Source organism: Calliphora vicina, chromosome 4 (assembly GCF_958450345.1).
Source record: "Calliphora vicina chromosome 4, idCalVici1.1, whole genome shotgun sequence".
NCBI classification, from domain to species: Eukaryota; Metazoa; Arthropoda; class Insecta; order Diptera; family Calliphoridae; genus Calliphora; species Calliphora vicina.
In genome coordinates, this window is record NC_088783.1 from 21,748,590 (window position 1) to 21,769,166 (window position 20,577).

General features: G+C 29.1%; 1 protein-coding gene across 5 annotated transcripts in view; it reads left to right on the forward strand.

Moving 5' to 3' along the window:
• Nucleotides 1–20,577, forward strand: part of Evi5 (ecotropic viral integration site 5) — a 105,274-nt gene that overhangs the window by 712 nt on the left and 83,985 nt on the right. The gene's annotated exons all lie outside the window — the stretch shown is intronic.

Genomic DNA, 20,577 nt, shown 5'->3' on the forward strand with positions numbered 1-20,577 from the left:
ATCATTTATTTATGTGTTGTTTTTTCGATGTTGTGCTGTTGTTGTTGTTGTTGATGTAGTTGTTCTTCTCACAGAGAAATAATAAGAGAGAAAAGGTGCAGCATTTGAGTTGTGTCATCTTTTTGTTCTTTTACATTTTTAATAATTTTTTAAGTATTTTGCTGTTGTTGGTTCGTTGGTTCATGGTTTTATTGAAAAAATTCTATTGTTTTGTCTTTATAACAAGCAAAGTTTCATAATTTATTGTTGAAAGAATTTATAGATGTATCTAATAGTAATTGTTACATTATTACTGATTAGAAAATGTTTTATTTTAAAAGATATAATATAATACCTTTAAGACTTTGTAAATTCAAAATTTTTTAAATTAGTTATCTACTTAAATTATTATATTTACTTATTACTTCCCTTAATTACTTTTTTGGGATACTCAACTTGTATTTTTTCAATGCTTTGTATGAATTTTGTTAATAACTTCAGGTTCTATACATTCATTTTGGTTTGTGGAGCACATTTTCATCATAAAAATAAAAATATTATTTATTTCAATTGTTTAGTATCTGCATATTAATGAAAATAACAAAGATACAACAATACATGAACTATTTGTATAATTTTTTATACCTTCATTCATAGAGTGAGAAACTATACAATGGAAACTTTTTCGAAAATTATATTCTGTAATTTCCGCTTTCAAAAACATGATATTTTACCCAATAAATTTGTATATTTCTGATACAAATTTAAGCATTAATGTTTAACAAAAATAAATTTATAGAATGTGGATATAATTCTTATCATTGGCTATATAATGGAAACTATTAAACATCTGCAAAAAGAATACGATATTTCAATATTTATTATATTTTCTTAAATTTTGTTTGTAATTTTTTTCGCAATTTTTTACATAGTTCGATAACAAAATTATAATAAAATGTACAAAATGTAATACATTTCTTGTTCGTTATCGAATGGCATAATCTGAAATAATCTCAAGAAAATTACGATAACTTTTACTTCATATCGATGCGGTAATTCGGACTCCGTTCTCTTTTCGTATGAATCCAATTTAAGAGGCTATTTTGGGTCAAAAAGTCCTAGCCTTTTTTAATGAATCATAGATTTGTCTAACGATTCTCCAATTTGTTTATCCATTCAAAAAAAAATAAAATTTGTCGAGGTCATTAAGATATGCATTTTTTGTAAGATGATTTCATCGTTGGAGTCAAATCCTTTCTACAGGTTTAGATATAAGAAATAGTCACTCGGGGCTAAATCAGGATATTAGGATGGAAGAGGAAGTATTTCGTAGCCTAATTCATGCCATGGAAACTTCACATGTGTGTACCCTTTTGTGCTCCTGAATGTGAGCAAACACTGCAGCCATCTTTCGGAAATCTTTCTCATACCCAAGTGATTCAAAATTGAAACTATTGAGTCATGTGAGATGCCTATGGCTTCCACAATCTTTCGCATTTTCAAGCACCGATGGGGCCAACAACATATCTTGATTTTTATCGGTTATTTCGGGTGTAGAGAACTCAACTGGGCCTCCGGAACGTTCGGCATCTTCCGAGCTTTTACGACCATTGAAATACTACGTATTAAGCTTAGCCTTTATTTGAGTTATGTTTCTTTATGCAAAAAAATAATGCTTAACGAGAAGACGAAATTCACTTTTTTCCAAACACAAACTAAATGATGTAGATTTTTTAAATTTTGACAGGAGTCAACTGACAGAAGCCAGATGCAGTGTTGCCCTTTCAGTTAAGAGCCGGGAAACGATTAGGAAAATATGACCCTAGTTTGGAGATTCCAGCTCCATAATGACCCTAAACACATCTCTAATGAAGTTCGTGAGAAATTGCAGATCGCAAAATAGGGACTCACAATTATACCACAAAGAAAAGCAAAGGAGACGATTGATTATTTAATTGATTCAATTCTTCGTCGCTGTGAAGAAGTAATAAAAAATAAGGTATATCCAACAAAATATTGAGTCCCTAAAAGGGCCAGACAATTATTTTTAACCCAGATATGCCGACTGTACTACATGTAGTTCTTGTTTACAGGATACGTCACGTTTATCAAAATACCATTTTTTTTTTGTTCACATAAAACAAAAATACCAATACCTCATGGGAGATTGTGTCTATCGCTCTATTTTTTGCTACTATTTTTGGACATATCTCGTTTGTACGGAAAGTTAAATTTTGTACATTTACAAGTGAATAAATACTATGGCCCATAATCATAGTCAGAAATAAAGTATATTTTAATAGAAATAAAGTCGTCTTTACTTAAGAGTGGACTTTAGGTCTACCATAGACAAGTTAAAGTTTATTTTTGACGTTAAAGTCGACTGTAAATATAAAACAAATTGAAGCTGTTATTAACTCATTTAACAACAGCATCAGCTGTTCTTCGCCATGTAAAAAAGTTCGGCAATGAGTAAAAAAAATTAAGTTTCAAGAATTTGGGAGAGATTTTGCAATTATTGAACAGTTATCAATAAAATTAGTACCAAAATATTCTAAATATGATATCAATCTTATCTTTTCCATTTTTCCACCACAAAAAATTTTTTTTCTTTAGTTGTCCCGGTTACTTTTATTGTTTACCTCTTTTGGTTTTTGTTTTAATTTTCTATGTCAGCTGTTCAGCGGTGCCACTTGTCTGTATTTCGTTGTATATTGTATGAAAACATTTTCTACATTTGAGGTGACACCTAGTTAAAGTCGTTTCAATTTAAAACATACTTTAATTTTGACTATAGTTGGGAAATAATATAAAGCGGGTTTTTAATTTAAAGTTGTTTTTAAAAAGAACCGACTTTAGTGTTTGACTATGATTATGGGCCTATATTTTTTTGGAATTTATATTTATGAAGAGTAGCTTGATTGTTAAATGCATGAATGTTTCATTATTGCGTTTTAGTTTTGTTGTTGTGACCCCAATGTCCTCTATATTGGACGACTTAAAAAAATACTTTTTTCAATAAATGTTTAAAAAACTGCACTGTGTTTTATTTCTCATTTGCTTCCAAAATAATATAAAAGTAATTTTAAAATGATCAAGCTCAAGCAATCGGCATATCTGGGTTAAAATACAACCTAAGTTTCCATTGTTTTTATTTTCAGAAATTGAAAAAAATTTATTCTTATTTTTTATACCATGCGTGGCAAGGGCATACAAAAATACCCCAGTTTGCGTCGCTTCCTTTTGCGTTTGGGTTCGAAGTTGAGACGCTAGTGCTTCGATTTGCGTCATTAATATGGTATTTTTAATTTTTGTTTTTATCTCGGAACCAATTAAATCAAAATCAATACTAATGTGGTTCGCATTGCGTATCTCCGGTGCCAATTAGCGATCTCATAAAGTATATATGTATGTATATTCTGGATTGTTATAGATAGCGTAATCGATATAGCCATGTCCCTTTGCACCTCTGTATGTTGAAAATTTCTTTAACCCTCAATAACCTAGTTCCATATCTCAATATATCCGCTATAGTGCCGGTTGCTGTTTTAAATCGAGAAAATCGGACCACAAATGGCTAAGATATAAGCAAAAAACCACGACTATTTTTATCAATTTTTTTTTAAAAAAGATATCTAATGATAGATATTTCAAAGACATTTCCAACGACTTATGTATATAACGCCATAGTAATTAGGAACTTCAATGGGTCAAAATCGGGAAAAATATTTTTTAATCAATTTTTTTTCACGAAAATTGTTTTTACCATAAAATAGTTTTCACTAATAAAATTTTTTTAGCTAAAGAATATTTTTTTAAAAATTAAAAATAAAAATTTTACTATTTAAAAAAAAATTCTTTTTACCAAAAAATATTTTCAAACTTTTATTTTAAAGTATTAATGAAATACTAAAAAAATACAAATTTCTTATGTTTTTTTTTTTGGAATGTGATCTATTAATTAAAAATATTGAATACTACGTTTGAAAATTCTTTTTTAAAGAACCCAAATCGAGTTATAAGATTTTTAAATATGTATGTACACACAATTGAACAAAAATTTATGCTAAATCAGAATTGACAAACTAACGCCATTTGTTATCTGCTTACCTGTCCCCAGCCTACCTCACTAAGTAGAAATTTGTCATAAAAATATCAACCTTTACAGTTCACATATAAACTGTGTTGAGTATTTAATTTATCATTCATGTTTTGTTTTAACATTTAATCATATGAAAACAAACAAACAAAAAAAAAACTTCTTTTAATGACTATTTTCTTTCTTGTCGGGTTTTTAATGTTTAAATATGCGTGGTAATGGAAAGAACAACCTTGTCACTACTACACTACATTTATACAGATAGATACACACCGCATAAAAATAGTTATTTATACCCACTATAAGCATTAAAATTGTTATAGACTGTATTTATACTCATAATGACAAAAAATATACCATAGGTACATACTTTGATTTTAAATGATATTTGTGAGAGGAAACAAAAATTTTCTAAAAAATGTGGGACCTTACCTTACGTTGCAAATTTGTTAAAACTTGGTACACAGTTTATTAATGGTCATAAAATATTAGAAGTTGCTCAAATAATTTAAATTCGCTTTGGTTTGTCCTTTAAAAAATCACTCAAATTTCAATTGTATATAACTTTTTAACCGCTTATCCAATTTCATTTTAATGATGGTATTTATACTAGTCAGAATGTATTTTCCTTAAAAAGCCTTTTCTATTGAACACAAAGGATATCTCAAAAAAGACATCTTCCATTTAGAAAAGTTTTTTTTTTCTGTACATACTTAAGAATGATATCTCGATAATCTATCTCAACCCATTAATGCCTGACCTCCGAATCCGTTGTCCGATTTTGATGAAATTTTATACAAACAATAGGCATTTATATTGCCGTGAATATTTTTTAATTTTTTTTTATCTGGCATATCCGATCCTTCAGGGTCTGGGTATTTTTCTACCCACTTCGGCATATATGGGTTCTAAAATGTATCCTTTTTTTATTAGCTACTTAGAAAAAGGAAGCCCTTAACGCATTTTTTCATGTTTTGATGTTTAAGTTGTAGACTTATCAATACCTAGCTACAGGTGCGGATCCAGAGGGGAAAATAGATATTTTTTAAACAGTTGTTGGCTAACAATTATAAAAAGATGACGAAAATAATGACCCAAACCACAGATATTTCCCATCAGATGGGGTTGATACTTTTAGAAAATATTATTTATAATATCTGATGAAATTCAATTAACTAACAAAAAGAGTGGTACGTCTGAAATTGAGTTTATTTATAAAATCTAAAGTTGTATCTTGGCCATTCACAAAGTTTTAACACTCCCCAGCAGTTCGACATGGACTCAATACACCCGTAAAATACTGTAAATTATATGTAGGATCATTCATCCCGAATGCACTTGTTGTAATGCAGAGTGGAGACCGTCGTTACTTAAATATTTCATAATCTAGAGATGGGGACATTTCAAACTTGTTTTTTTTTGTATTGTACTTCAGAAAGTAGTTATTTTAACCTGTCATAATAAATCGAATGTAGAGTAAATTGTCAATTTGTAATCGACAAACTGAAGCTACCGTCTCCAAAGAGTCAATTCACTTCTTCCTAGGACAAGCCTATGTTAAAATAACTAGTCACCTAACTAATTCTGTGGCTAGTGGTAACCCGAAAGTAGGTGAGATTGCTTGTTACGGACTGCCACTAAAAAAAAAACCCCTACACACATATAACTACCATTTTTTAACATAAAATAATTGTGGTATTCACCATCAGTATAAAAGAACTGGTTTGGCATCATTATTTCATGGTCGCCAAAATTTTAGTCAGGTTGTGTCACCATTTGAATATTTCATATAATTATGTATTCTTATACCCTTAGTGTTTTTTATTATGATTTTCTAAAAAAAAATAAATTTTTCTTAAGAAATTAAACTTAATTCGTACTTGTAGCTTAGTCTGCTTTTACACAGGGCAATTTTTCTTGCGCAAGTCTAGAGTTTATAGGAGAGAGAGGCAAGAAGAAAGAAGAGGGGTACACACTTGCTTGTACTGGCAAGTCTCTTCAAATTTCTTTTGTTTTCTCATTTTCAATATGGCGTCTATTAGGTTTTAACATACAAAATTGCTCACAGACTTGCTGTGTGTAAACAGACGAGCAAGTTTAAAAGGGAATCGACGAGACTTGCTTCAAGTAAACTTGCCCTGTGTAAAAGCAGACTTAGGAAAGTGGTATTAATCACTTGGTTTTTTTTTTACTGATAGAGGTCATCCAAGACTACTAGTCACAAGGAGGGCATTGGGGACTTCCACCCCGTTTTCTAGAGCCACTTATTTTCGAATTTTGTGATTTTGTAAAACTGCACAACTCTCCTTACTTTAAGATTTTTAATATCGCTCTCCTAGAATTTTTCTAAAAGTGCTCTATTTTTGTGTATTTTTCTACCCATTTGTCGTTAATTTAGTTAAAATTTTCAAATAATTGTTTAAACTAAGTATCTCTAGTTTTTTAAAGACTTGTTTTTTTGTCACTAACTGTTCAATGTTCACCAGCTGTCAGTCACAGTGTTAATAACACACCTACGTTTCGCATGTTTTTGACATTTAATTTATAAATATTTGAATATATCAGTTGTGTTTCGGTAGGTGATTTAAAATTTTAAATTAAACTCTTAGGTGTTTCCATTTCATTTTATTATGTTTATCTATTTATTTTTGCAACAAAATAAATAATTAAAGTTGTTTCATATTATGTATTATTATAATTTTTTATAAAAGTAATGAATAACAAGTACTGCCTTGTCAACCTTGAGCTTCCTTCCTTAAAATTGCTTTTAACTGTTTTTGTTTTCTTCGAATTTCTAAATATATTTCCCCTATTAAAACAAACACACTTTTTGTAGTTGTTCTTATTGTTTTCTTCTTCTTTTTCTTCGTTTTGTTTTTCGTCTTTGTTATTATTGTTTGTTTTGTTTATTTATTTTATTAAACTCTTGTCAAATATAGAAACACTTGTCCTTTTGGTTACACTTGAGTTGTGTTTTTTATGCATTTTTTTTATTTAATTTAATTTGTTTAAAATTATAAACAACAACAAGTAAAGCATGTGTTTGCATACGTTATCTTCTTTATTTCTATTTGAAAAAAGGTAAATACCTAATGTCTACTTGTATTGTATCAATTGTATTTAAAATTACTATTAAAAATCTATGTGTTAGATGCTATTGTTAAAAACTATTGTGTCGGATTTTGTATTATTATTTTTTTTGCATAAAAACCTTCGTTTTTGTAAGAGTATGATGATGATGGTGTTATCCGTTTTAGTTTTTAATAATCGTGTACATTTCAATTCATATTTTCACACAGTTTTGAAGTATACATAATTTTGTTGAAAGTGTATAATTTGTGTTGGACAAAAAAAAAACTGTAATTATTTTTACCTTTAAATTTTGTTTTAACTATTTTTCATTTTGGCATTAAATTTATGAATAGAAAATAATACAAAGAATTTTATTTAATTTGTAGTAAAGGTAGCTTTGGGTTTTACATAAAATTTAACTTAACTAGATTTTTCCGATCATCATACGGAACTTCTTTTGACAATGCAAAAAATGTTAGGATATTTCTCTTTAAATAGGGTTATTTTTTATAGGAAGATCCACCAGAACCTAAAATGATAATGTTAATAAACAAATAATTACAAAAATTTCTAATTTTTTACCCCTATATTTAAATAAAATTTTAAATTAATTAAACCTTTGATAAATGAAATATAACATAATTAGGGTTTCGTTCTCGAAAAGTATCGGGTAAAAATTCCTGGCAAATAAATCAAATGTGCTAGAGAATTTTTTTGGACATGTGGCATTTTACAATGATAAAAATTTTTCCTTTCAATCGTCAACAAATTAATACATAAAAATGAAAATGGCCAAAGAAAGCCATTTTTCATTTGATTTTGTTCATGTTCCAATAAAATAAAACTAATAAAGCCTAAATAAAAATAAACTTTAACTTACTTGGATGAAAACAAGTAAGAGAGCTATATTCGGCTGCCCTTCACCAAATTATACTTCAAAATAAAAATTTTAAATATTTTTAGGTAAACAAAATTTTTTTTTTCCAAAATTTGTTCTTTTCATTTTCAAATTGATTTTTTTTAAAATTTAAAAAATTTTTTTTTTTATTTATTAAAATTTTTTATTTTTAAATATTAAAAATTTAGCGAAAAAAACTTTTGGTGAAAACAAATTCAGGTTAAAAATATTTTTTCCGATTTTGACCCATTGTAGGTCCAACTTACTATGGTCTTATTACGTCGTTGTAAAGGTCTTTTAAATATCTATCATTAGATATCCATATTGTTTATATTAATGACTTAGTAATCCAGATTAGGTCAAAAATAGGTCAAAAATCGAGATTGTCCTGGTTTTTTCCTTATATCTCGGCCATTTGTTGGACGATTTTCGTAAGAATTCCGGAAATATTGATGTATGAATCGTGTATGTAAGTTATTTGGGGGATTCGGAATGTTGATTTCAACAGACAGACAGGCAGGCGGACATGGCTTAATTGACTCCGCTATCTATAAGGATCCATAATATATTTACTTTACCATCGGAATGACACGAAGGTGAAGGGTATAATAATAAAAACATACCCGTCCAGATGGGGTACAAAATAAACATTTCTTTTTTGTTAAAATATTAAAATCCTTTAAAAATCTCTGCAACAATATTTTGTATTACCCAAGTTTTAAACAGAAACTATCACTGGCAACACTATTTCTTGTAATCGCAATTTGTTACACTCTTGAGTTTTTTTCTTCACATTTTTTTTTTCTATAGTTGCATTTTCTTTTGTACCCCTTTGAATTTATGGTATTATTTATCATTGTTGCAGTTAGATAACAACAACAACAATAAATACACCAATAATGCAATATAATATGCAACAGTATTTCCTGCTTTTCATGATAGACCATTAATTGAAAAAAATATGCGAAAAACAATAAAACAGAAGCAAATGACAGCAGCAGTTTACTAGTTCATAGATATGTATGTATGTACGTCCGCAGACATAACAGCCATATGCAAATATCCACAAACATACATAAATATATTCACACTCATCATACAAACATACATACATACATACATAATTACTGAAGACCCCTAATGGGAAATTTAATTTGGAAATAAAATGTCAGACTAATGCTAAGAGAGTACAGAAATGAGAGCATGTAATGCAAACAATAATTTGTAATCATAAAACATACTTACATACATATACTCATAATTAACCTGTAATTGTTTATTGTAGGATGAGTTATAAATATTTGTTTTTGTTTTTTTTTCTCTTTCGATTTGTTTATATTTGCATGTTTATCTTAAGAAAAGTTCACGTTTTTATCAATGTGAATTAGTGGAACAAATGAAGAAAAAAAATAGTAACTTAACATAATAATAACAATAATAATACGTGTATTGTTTTTATTTTGATAACAAAAGAACTGGTTTTCGATTTTATTTATTTGAGACACATTCACTATTATGTATATTTCACCCATATTATGTGTACTATGCTATTATTATCTATTGTTTATTGGGCGGCATGCATAAATATAATGTCTTGCAATCTGATAGTGCTATACAGTGGGCACATAGTATACAGGGGTAAAAACATTAACCATCTAACCCGCAAAATTTAAAAAGCTAGAAAAAAGTTGTCGAATAATTTTTTTTAGGGTAATTATGACCCAATAGACAGAACAGCCATCAGACACAAATTTGCGAATTAAGTTTAGGAACCAGGTGCAAAAAGGCAAAAAGGCAAAGAGTGCCTCTTTTGCACCTGGTATAAAAAAGAATAATTATGATACGATTTTATTGAAAAACTAATGAAAAAGAACTAATAAAAAATATTTCGAATAGATCGGGCGACTAAAAGTTAGTAAAACTTTGATTAAAAAAAAATGACACATAAAATTTCACGTGCTAAGTGTATGCAAAAAAATCTTTTAACACTAAGGATCTTTCAAATTAATTTTTTTTAACAAAAGTAGAATAATGTGGCTTTCTGTAGACAGCTGTCTTGTCGCAGGAATGAAGCTCAAACTTCCTTTTTTCTTCTTTTTTAGCATAACTTTTTCTGTTTTATACAATATCTTGTAACTCTTTCTGATTTATACAATAAAGCTTTCGGCATATATTTCATCCATCTAAATATGAATACGATACGATCGAGGCACATAATGAAAATCAAAATAAAATATTTGATGTCATTATTAAATGTAGTAACTTTTATTATATAAAAGCCTCTAAATTTGAATTAGAATTTTCAACAAATTTATTACAACGATCGCCGAGTACTGATACAATATCGCTTTCGAAATAAGATAAACTAATGATAGCGAGCGCGACAAACGTAAATGCTTAGTGTGATTTTGATTTACATACAAATTGTTTGCAACGGATTACAACGATAGCGGAGTACAGATAACAAACGATGATTTTGGTACCAGAATGAGACATTGCAACATTAACAAAATTAAATGAAAATTTTACCTTAAACAAGCCTCTTTTTTGTATTAATTTGTCGTTGTTAGAAAGATTTCATAATATGTGTGCAATCATGATATAAATATATAAAATATATTAATTATCTTCAGATAGCGGCCAACACACTTTGAAAATTAAATCTTTGTTGTGATTATTTTTATTTGAATTGCAGCTTATGGCATTTGATTTAAAACCATAGAGGAGTACTGATAATAAACCATGATTTATGTACCAGAATACGACATAGAAACTTGTACAAAATCAAATGATAAAGAGGCCGGTTGTTGTTAATTGAAAAATTGTATAAGATGTGTAAAATCATGATAAAATAAAGAAAAATTTCAGAAGTAGTTAAGATCAAGAAATATATAATATTATCAGTGTTCAGACGAATTTGCTCATAAAAATTAATAACATTTTTTTAATGTTAGTAATAATCATTTCTGTGGTCGTATGGAAAAACTAGATAACTCCATTTTTTGAAACACAAGAAAAACACACTTTATTTATGTTATTATTAGGGGGCGGATTTATATGCAAATGCATGATTTTTCTCGAACGTCCAAATACATTGTAGACTAATGATCTATCCGAATCGCACATTTTCCTGTAAAATGGCATCGATTTGTTTGTGCATATTTTATTGATAATGCATATTTTGTTATATTTTACTTCAAAATGCATATTTAAAGGCATATTATCCAAGTTTTTAATAAAAATACATATAAGTTTTGGTCGTCAATGGACAACATATTGTGTGGAAAAAAGTAGTTTGTCGAATTTGTTATAGAAATACCATTCAATGTTATCGACTAACTTCTTTCGACATCGAGAAACTGGCACACAGTGCTTTGTTCAATGGACAAAAATCAAAAACAAGATCATGTCTTTGATGTTAATGAAATTTATATTTTTCAATAGACAACCAAATAACTCATTCGTGTAAAAAAGACTTTTTTATAAATATCTTTTTTTGTCGTCACTAGAGGTCGCTAAAGTTAGTACATTTTCAACATAAATTTTATGGAGAAAAATATATTTTTTTTAAGGTTAACTAAAATCATTGTTAAAAGTTCGTTTTAAAAGATATAAACTCGCGATTGGCTGCAAATGAAAGAATGTGAATGTGGAATTTTGGAAAATTACTGTTTTTATCAAAAAATGTTTAACAGTTTAATCTGCGCAATTTTTAATAATTAACATTTTTTTATTGTAAACCTGAAATTCTAAAACTTTGTTGGAATATTAGTAAAATACGTGTTAATCTATTTTGATTATGTTTTACTATAGAATAGCCATAAGCATTGTCTATAAGAAAATGTAATCATTAGTTGTCCTTTCGTATGAAAACTATTAAAATTTTGTTTTTGTTTAAATGTATAAATTACCATTTCGTAAATTTTCAATTTGATGGTTTGGGGAAATAGCTCCAGATTTTTGGTTTTTTATAACATAATACCGTTTTTTCTTTTAAATAACTAAGAAATATTGCGTTATTTAACAAAAGTAGTTTAATGGCATAAAGTGTATTAATAGGTCTTTATTTGGTTCTTGATGTTGTATGTTTTTTTGCTGAAATCAAAAAAAATTCTAAAGTTTGATTTAATTTTGAAAAAAAAACGTGTTAATAAATTTTAATTTTTCTTTAATTTTATCTAATGCCTATCTCTTATTTATTATAATGTGAAATCATTATTTGTCCGTTTTGACTAGAACTTTAAAAAAAATTTGTTTTGATGGCACCCATAAATAATACATTTTTACCGTAAATGTAAGTAACTCAATAATTTAATATAACCTACATATCCTTAGATTTAGATATTAACATGAGCTTCTGCTGATATTAGGAACACTTAAAGTATAGTCCAACATCCAGTTTCTAATAACAGCTGAACCATAAGGCTATCAATATTTGAAAATGTCCGTCCATCCGTCCTTCCGAATTTAGAAAATAAATAAAATATTTCAATATTTTTTTTAAAAAAGGATATATGGCAGTTATGTAAATCCTTGCTAGAATTGAAATGTTAATAACTAAATTAATCTGCTATTATAAGAGAACAATAATTTCTGAAAATGAATAATTTTATTCAGGTTCATAGGTTTTTTAAGGAAAAGGATGTATGGCAGCCACCCGAATCCTTGCTGCGATTGTCATAAATATTTTCACAAACAACAATAACTTTATTAAAATGATTATAACCAAATTGGTTCCAAAATAAGAAACGATTTTTACGAATTTTTAAAAAAAAAATTATAAGGAGTGAGATCGAAAAATTCTTAACACACGTTTTTCATTACATTTTTTAACCCAAGTATTATTTGAATTTTTTTTTGATCAAGTTACCTTTGAAAAACATGTCAGTTATTATGTGTAATGTCAATTATATTAATTTTTTTGTTAATCTGATTAAAATGAGTGACCAGAAAAAAGTGCGTACTGAAATTATTAAATATTTTCAACAAAACCCAACTTGGTCTTACAAAAAGTTGGCCAAGCATACAAAGGTCTGCCGTCAAACTGTTTCCAATGTTATTAAACAGTACCGGGAGAACTTGTCAGTTGATAGAAAACCTGGTTCAGGTAGAAGGAATGGTCCACATGATGTTTCTAAAGCCAAAAAAATAGAACGCATTTTCAAAAGAGCTCCCAACACATCCGGTAGGAAAGCAGCCCGGTTAGCTCAGTGCTCGGACTATTTGGTACGAAAAGTTAAAGCTAATGCAGGTTTAAAAACATACAAGGCTCAAAAAGTTCCTGACAGGAACGCTACTAAAAATTTAGAGGCCAAAAACAGAGCACGGAAATTGAAGTCAAGTTTTATAAAAAAATATTCTTGCTGCATAATGGATGACGAAACGTATGTTCTGGCAGATTTTTCGCAACTTCCAGGTCAAAAATTTTATGTTGCTGATGCTCGAGGGAATGTTGAAGAAAAGTTTAGGACCCAAAAGCAGACAAAATTTCCCAGAAAGTTCTTGGTATGGCAAGCAATATGCAGTTGCGGCAAAAGAAGCCACTCATTTGTTACAACGGGCTCTATAAATACCGAAATTTACATCAAGGAATGTTTACAAAAAAGGCTGCTTCCATTCATAAGACTTCATAATGTGTCCACTTATTTTTGGCCTGACTTGGCATCCTGTCACTATGGCAAACAAGCCCTTGAGTGGTACAAGAACAATAATGTGGTATTTGTACCAAGAGAGGCAAATCCTCCAAACTGCCCGGAGCTAAGGCCAGTGGAGAGATATTGGGCTCTTGTTAAAAGAGAATTGAAGAGTACAAAAAAGGTGTCCAAAAGTGTGGTAGATTTTAAACGGAGATGGACTACATGTTCGAGCAAAGTGACAGAAAGCACTATAAAAACGTTAATGGAAGGGTTTCCGAAAAAGGTTCAAAATTTCATCACTAGTGATTAAAACTATAAAAATAATTTTTTTTGTAAATTGTAATAATAATTTCAATCAAATAAAAAAAAAATTAAAGCTGTAAGTTTAGTGGTTTCTTTTTTATAAACATATATGTATGTTAAGAATTTTTCGATCTCACTCCTTATGTTATACAGGATATTGAAATCTTGATGTCTTGGAATTATGAGTATCCTTCCGATAAAATTTTCATAACTTTGCATCTAATATTATAAGAGAACAATAGTTTCTGAAAATTAATAATTTTATACAGGTTTATAAGTTTTTTAAGGAAAAGGATGTATGGCAGCCACCCGAATCCTTGCTGCGATTGTAATAAAAATTTTCACAAACAACAATAACTTTATTAAAATGACTATAACCAAATTTTAAAATGTTAGGAGTATAACTGTGAATTTTATTCAAAATTATATGTTCAGGATATATGGGAGGTACCCGTGTCCTTTCACGGATTTTTTCAAAAATTATATTTTTTCTTAACCTTACCAAAGGGTAATGTTCCACAAATTTTTATTTGTCTGCAATAACTCCTTCTATTTTTGTCCATTGCCTATATGAAAACAAAGCACTGTGTGGCATTAAGTTCATTAATTTCTCTATTAGTAATTGAAAATTATCATTTCAAAACATTTTGCTTCAAAAATTTTTAGTTTTTTTAAGTATCAAAAATTCATTAAATGTATCGAAACATTCATATTTGTTTTAATTGCAATTTCTATTTATAAGAGATTTCATTATCGAAAGATTTTGTAACTTCACATACATAGTTACCGCTCCTGATAGTCATTTCCCAGCAGTTCTAGGAGACTGTTCTGGGGGGTTACTCCCTAATTCGATTCGAATGGAAATCGTTTCGAATTGCAATGTATTTAGACACATTTTCGAACACTTCCGTTTTCGGATTGAGTTACGCAGTAACCCCCCAACCTAGTGATTTTACCTATCATTTAGGGTCACAACTAGTTATATAACTAGCTACGTGATTAGTTATTTTAACACTTTCAGGTCCAATTGACTTCTCTCTGCATTACAAATAGCACATACATACATGTCAAATGATCCAAAATATATAAATTGGAGTCAACCAAGTGATCAGACATTATTGACAAGAGCCTATATAAGGGATACATTTACTACTTACTTGCTTAATTGCTGGGTTATTACGAGGTGAAAATTAGGGCTGGATGCTGCTTTTCAGCACGATCAAAATATTGATGATTTTAAAAGGATAGTCACAATATAGAAGCTCTAAATATTATGGCTTTAAACCAAGATATTAGAATTCATATATCAGTAGTTTTTTTCAGAAGAAAAATTATTTTAGAATTTTAACTGTATAATTCCTGGTACAATTTAAATATAAGTGCATATTTTTTAACTCTTTAGGTCATATTTTGATTTTTTTGAAGCATATTTTAGGCGCATATTTTCCAATAATAAATGCATGAAAATCCGCCCTCTAGTTATTATGCATTTAACAAAACATAATTTTGAATAATGTTAAAGATTTCTGGTTCCATTGAACTCATTTTTGGACATTAAAACCGACATTTGTTTTTTTCAAAAAATGGAGTTACCTAGTTTTTCAAAAAAAAACTTTTTTTTTTAAAATTTATTTTGATATTTTACGGAATTGAAGCAACTTTAGATATCATTTACAAAAAAATAACAGGTCAGGCAGAGTGATAGTAAATGGAACTCACTTTCTATTATTGCTGTTATCTCAATTTTCTCAAAAAGTGGAGTTAACTAGTTTTTCCATACAGATTTGTGTATTAACATTCTAATATTTGGTCTCGTGAAAATGCCCCTATAACATTAATTTATTACGGCTTTAATAAACAAAATTCGTACTATCAAATAACTAATTTTAAAAATGATGAACTAAATTTATTTAAATTTAAAATAACTGTTAAATCAAAACAATTACAATAAATGTACCACACTGTACCATATTTAACAATGAATAATCGGCTTGCATTTATTGTTTGATTGAAATTAAAGAGAAGTTTGGACTACCAATAAATTGCAACACATGAACAAAACAATTTATGAAACATAACAGCAACTACACACAATTTTTTCTTTCTTAATTTCAAGTTTTATTAGCTTTTTATTAGTCATTTTTCAATGGCCAACTCGTAAGTAGTCCAGTTTTGTTATTAATGAAACAAAAATGAAGAACCTGTTGTATTTTGTATTTGTTATTTACCTATACAATGATTGCTTTTTGTTGTTTTGATTTTAACTGTAATTTTCTCCCCTCTCTTTTTGTTACCATTTCTATGTGTTTCAAATTGAAACTTGCCAGACATATTGAACTCTTGCAAATTGAATGCTGCCATAGTACAATAAGGTAGTTGATTATTTTTGTTTTTATGTTTTTGTAGTTTGTTTATTTTTATAGGTTATTTTAAGTATTTTGTTGTTGGTTTTTTTTGGGGGGAAGCTCCATTTTTTGTTGTTGTTGTTTATTAACCATATAAAGAGCACTTTAAAATGGACTTAATAGCAATTTGAGCTTAAATTGTACTCACCATTTACATTCCAGCCATTCATTGTGTTTGTTTGTGTACATTTTCAATTTATTATTTGTATGAAAATCACGAACCATACCTTTGTGTACTCAATGTAATTTTATTTCTATTTTTTTTTTTGATAACTCTCCCAAATGTTTTATGCCACGTTAAGTATTTTCTGTTTTTTTTTGGTCAATTTAGACACCCAAAAAAAAAATACTTTTAAATTTTTTTTTTACAGTTGTTTTGTTTTCATTTATTTTTTACAAAACTTCTCTCTCTAATCATAGTCTGACAGTGCACAGTGGAGATGAATGTATAAAAATACAAAAATAAAATTTTATGAGCTCAAGAGAAAAGCTTTTTAGAGCTTGTACAAAACTTGTTGTAAATTGGTAGGGATTCTAATTTCCAGTTATATTTCTATTCCCGGGAAATATTACAAAAATCGGGTCATTCTCGGAAAATGAATTTGCTATTGCAAATTAATTTTTTCTATTGCAAATTCATTTTTGCTATTGCAAATTCATTTTTACTATTGCAAATTCATTTCCCCTATCGTTTGAATGCGGTTTTTGTTTTTAATAACTTATATGTCATTTTAAAAGATACATATCTGTCATTTATTCTTACTTAGTTATTGAACATTATAGTTTTTTTTTTGCTTTGAAAATGTCGAATTTTATACCAACAAAGAGTCGTACGCGGAAAGTTTAGCTTTACTTTTTAATTTGAAAAAAAATTGCCACTGAAGCACACCGATTGCTCACCAAAGCTTATGGTGAATGTGCTCCAACGTGCGAGAGATATTTTTCAGAATTGGTGATTTTGACATTTAATTTTGATATTTAAAAATATTCATTATATGTACATATTTTTATAATTTTTAAAAAGTTGACAAAAATGATTGAATGCCACACCACTGTATACTGCATAAGTCTAAAAGTTTATGTATTTTTGTTTACGAAAGCACTTGAAAAATAACAACAACAAAAAAAAAACAAACATTCATTATCATTTGCATTGAATTACATTAATTAACTTTCGTAATTTTCGAAAAAAATTAAAGACATTATTTAGCTCTCATACACACAAACACACAAGCGATATAAATTTGTGTGCCTATTTCTGTCTGTCTATCTCAGTTTGATTGTTTTTGAACTTGTTTCCATTTACATTGTTCAGGTTCTAATCTCAAACGCCCCCAATTTAATTGAATTTCCAAATACATCAGAATCTACAAGTACAATTTAAAAGTTTGTAAATTTAACAACATATTTCATTTATTTGGCTTTTTCCATTTTTGTGTACGTATGATTTTGTAAGTGTTTTATTTCTATTTACTTTTTATATTAGTTTAAAATTTATTATAACAAATATCATTTTATGAGATATTTTTATAAACTTTTTCAACATTTTTAGCTGGCAATGTGCTGTAACATCTATTGTTTTACTGATAAGATTTTTTTTTTAGTTTAATTCAACACTCGTACTAATTGTAAATTATTTTCAATTTGAAAGTTTCTACAAATAGATTCTTTTAAAAATTTGTTTTGTTTTGTAATTCAGCACAGTGGTGAGGCTGATGGGAAAATAAGGGGTAGTAAAGTAATAGGAACTTTATTAATACAGGAATAATTTATATTTTTTAATAAAATAGACGTTTTTAAATTTAAAATTTATTTAAAAACAAATAGTATGTATATTAGAACAAACGATTGGAAAGTAAATATGTATTGCAAAATGAGTAATGAAGTAATTAAAAGTAGATTAATATTAGAGATAATAATTCCTGGACTTTTTCCATCAAAGATTTATTTTTAAATCTGAATGTATATAAACAAATTGAAACCAGTATTATAGCCAGTATTTTCTCTAAATATTATTGGGTATATGACAATAGGAATTTAGATGGCGTATCTTTTGAACGGGGTTTTTGTTTTTAATAACTTATATGTCATTTTGTAGGGTACACATCTGTCATTTATTCTCACATGGATATTAAACATTATAGTGTAAACAACATAGTTTTTCTTTGCTTCGAAAATGACGAATTTTGTACCAGCAAAGCGTCAACAAAAATACTGATTGTGTTTCATCGGTTTCAACATGCAAGAGATGGTTTGTGCTGTTCAGAAATGGTGATTTTGACACAGAAGACAAATATCGTCCAGGCCAGCCAAAAAAGTTTGAATACCAAGAATTAGAGGCATTACTCCATGAAGATTGTTGTAAAACTCAACAAAAGTTTTCAAAATCATTGGGAGTATCAATTTCAAAACTGTTGCGAACAGCAGAATTCATGCAAAAGCAGGGGAATTGGACACTATACGAATTGAAGCTGATACACATTGAAAGAAGATTTTGCATGTCTAAAATGCAGCTTGAACGCAATAAAAAAAATCAATTTCACATCCAATCATTACTTGCGATGAAAATTAATCAACTACGATAATCTCAAGCATAAGAGATCGTATGTGAAGACCGGCCGAATCGACACCAAAGCCATATAGCCATGGGGTTAAGGTAATGCTCTGTATTTGGTGGGAGCAAAAGGGTCCTATCTATTATGAGCTGCTAAAAGCTGAGCAGAACATCACTGAACGCAACTGATTCGTTTGAAGCGAGCATTGGCCGAAAAACTCTCAGAAGATGTGGCCAGATATGAAACCGTAATATTCCATTATGACTGGCTATGTCACATATTGGAATACCAGTTAAAAACTATTTAGAAAGAAGTGATTGGGGAGTTTTGCCTCACAAGCCTTATAGTCCAGACCTTGCTCCGTCCGACTACTGTTTGTTTCCATCATTGCAGAACGCTCTCTCTGGGATATGCTTCACTTTGGAACAGAGTATCTGATATTGGCTTGCAGCTTGGATGAGCAGTTATTTCGGTTCGGAATCCATATGTTGCCAGAAAGATGGGAGAAGGTCATAGCTAACAAAGGCCAATACTTGGAATAAATTTATATTGTACAAATGTTTCAAAATAGAAGCTAAAATTTTAAAAAATTTCGCATCTTAGTCGTTTGCCAATTTTAAATAGCAACCCAGGACTATAGCTGATATTTTAATGTATGAATCATGTTTGTAAGTTATTTGAGGGTTTTGCAATTCGATTTCAACAGACGGTCGGACATTGCTATATTGACTCCGCTTTACTTTATGGGGTCTCAAATGAAAAATGTAGAAATACCACTCATAGTAAAGGGTATAATAATTAAAAGTCCGTGACTTTTTTAATTTCTCGCCTCGTTACTGAAAGGGCAACACTGTTCCTGTCAACATGCATCTGTCAGTTGACATCTGTCAAAATTTGAACAAGTTGCATCATTTAGTTTGTGTTTGACAGCCATTGATAACAGACTACCTTGTGACTTGAGGAGAAAATGGAAAAAAGTGAATTTCTTGTGCTCATTAAGCATTATTTTTGCGGACAAAAAAACCATCACTCAAACCAAAGTTAAGCTTGATAAATACTATGGGAACTCTATACCATCAATTTCAATGGTAATAAAGTGGTTTACTGAATTTCGTTGTGTCCGTACAAGCACGGAAGGTGGCGAACGTTCTGGACGCCCAGTTGAGGTCTCTCAACTCGAAACAATTGAAAAAATCAATAGATTCGGGTTGATAGACCTCAACTGTTGAAGGTTGAAAGTGCTAGAGATTGTGGAAGCCATAGGCATCTGACATGGCTCAGTGGTTTCAATTTTCAATGATCACTTGGGTATGAGAAAGCTTTTTGGAAGATGGCTGCCACTTTTACTCACAATCGTATACACAAAAGGGTGCACACATGTTCAGTTTCCATGGCAAAAATCCATGAATTAGACTACGAATTGCTCCCTTATCCGGATTTAGCCCCGAGTGAATACTACTTGTTTTCAAACCTGAAAAAATCGTTCGGCGGAAAAAGATTTGACTCCAACGATGAAATCATCTCACAAAAAATATCTATTTTGATCTTAATTTTTGGTAGGGTTAAACAAATAGGAGAAACATTGGACAAAGTGTATAGAGCTCAAAGGAGACTATGTTAAAAAATAAAA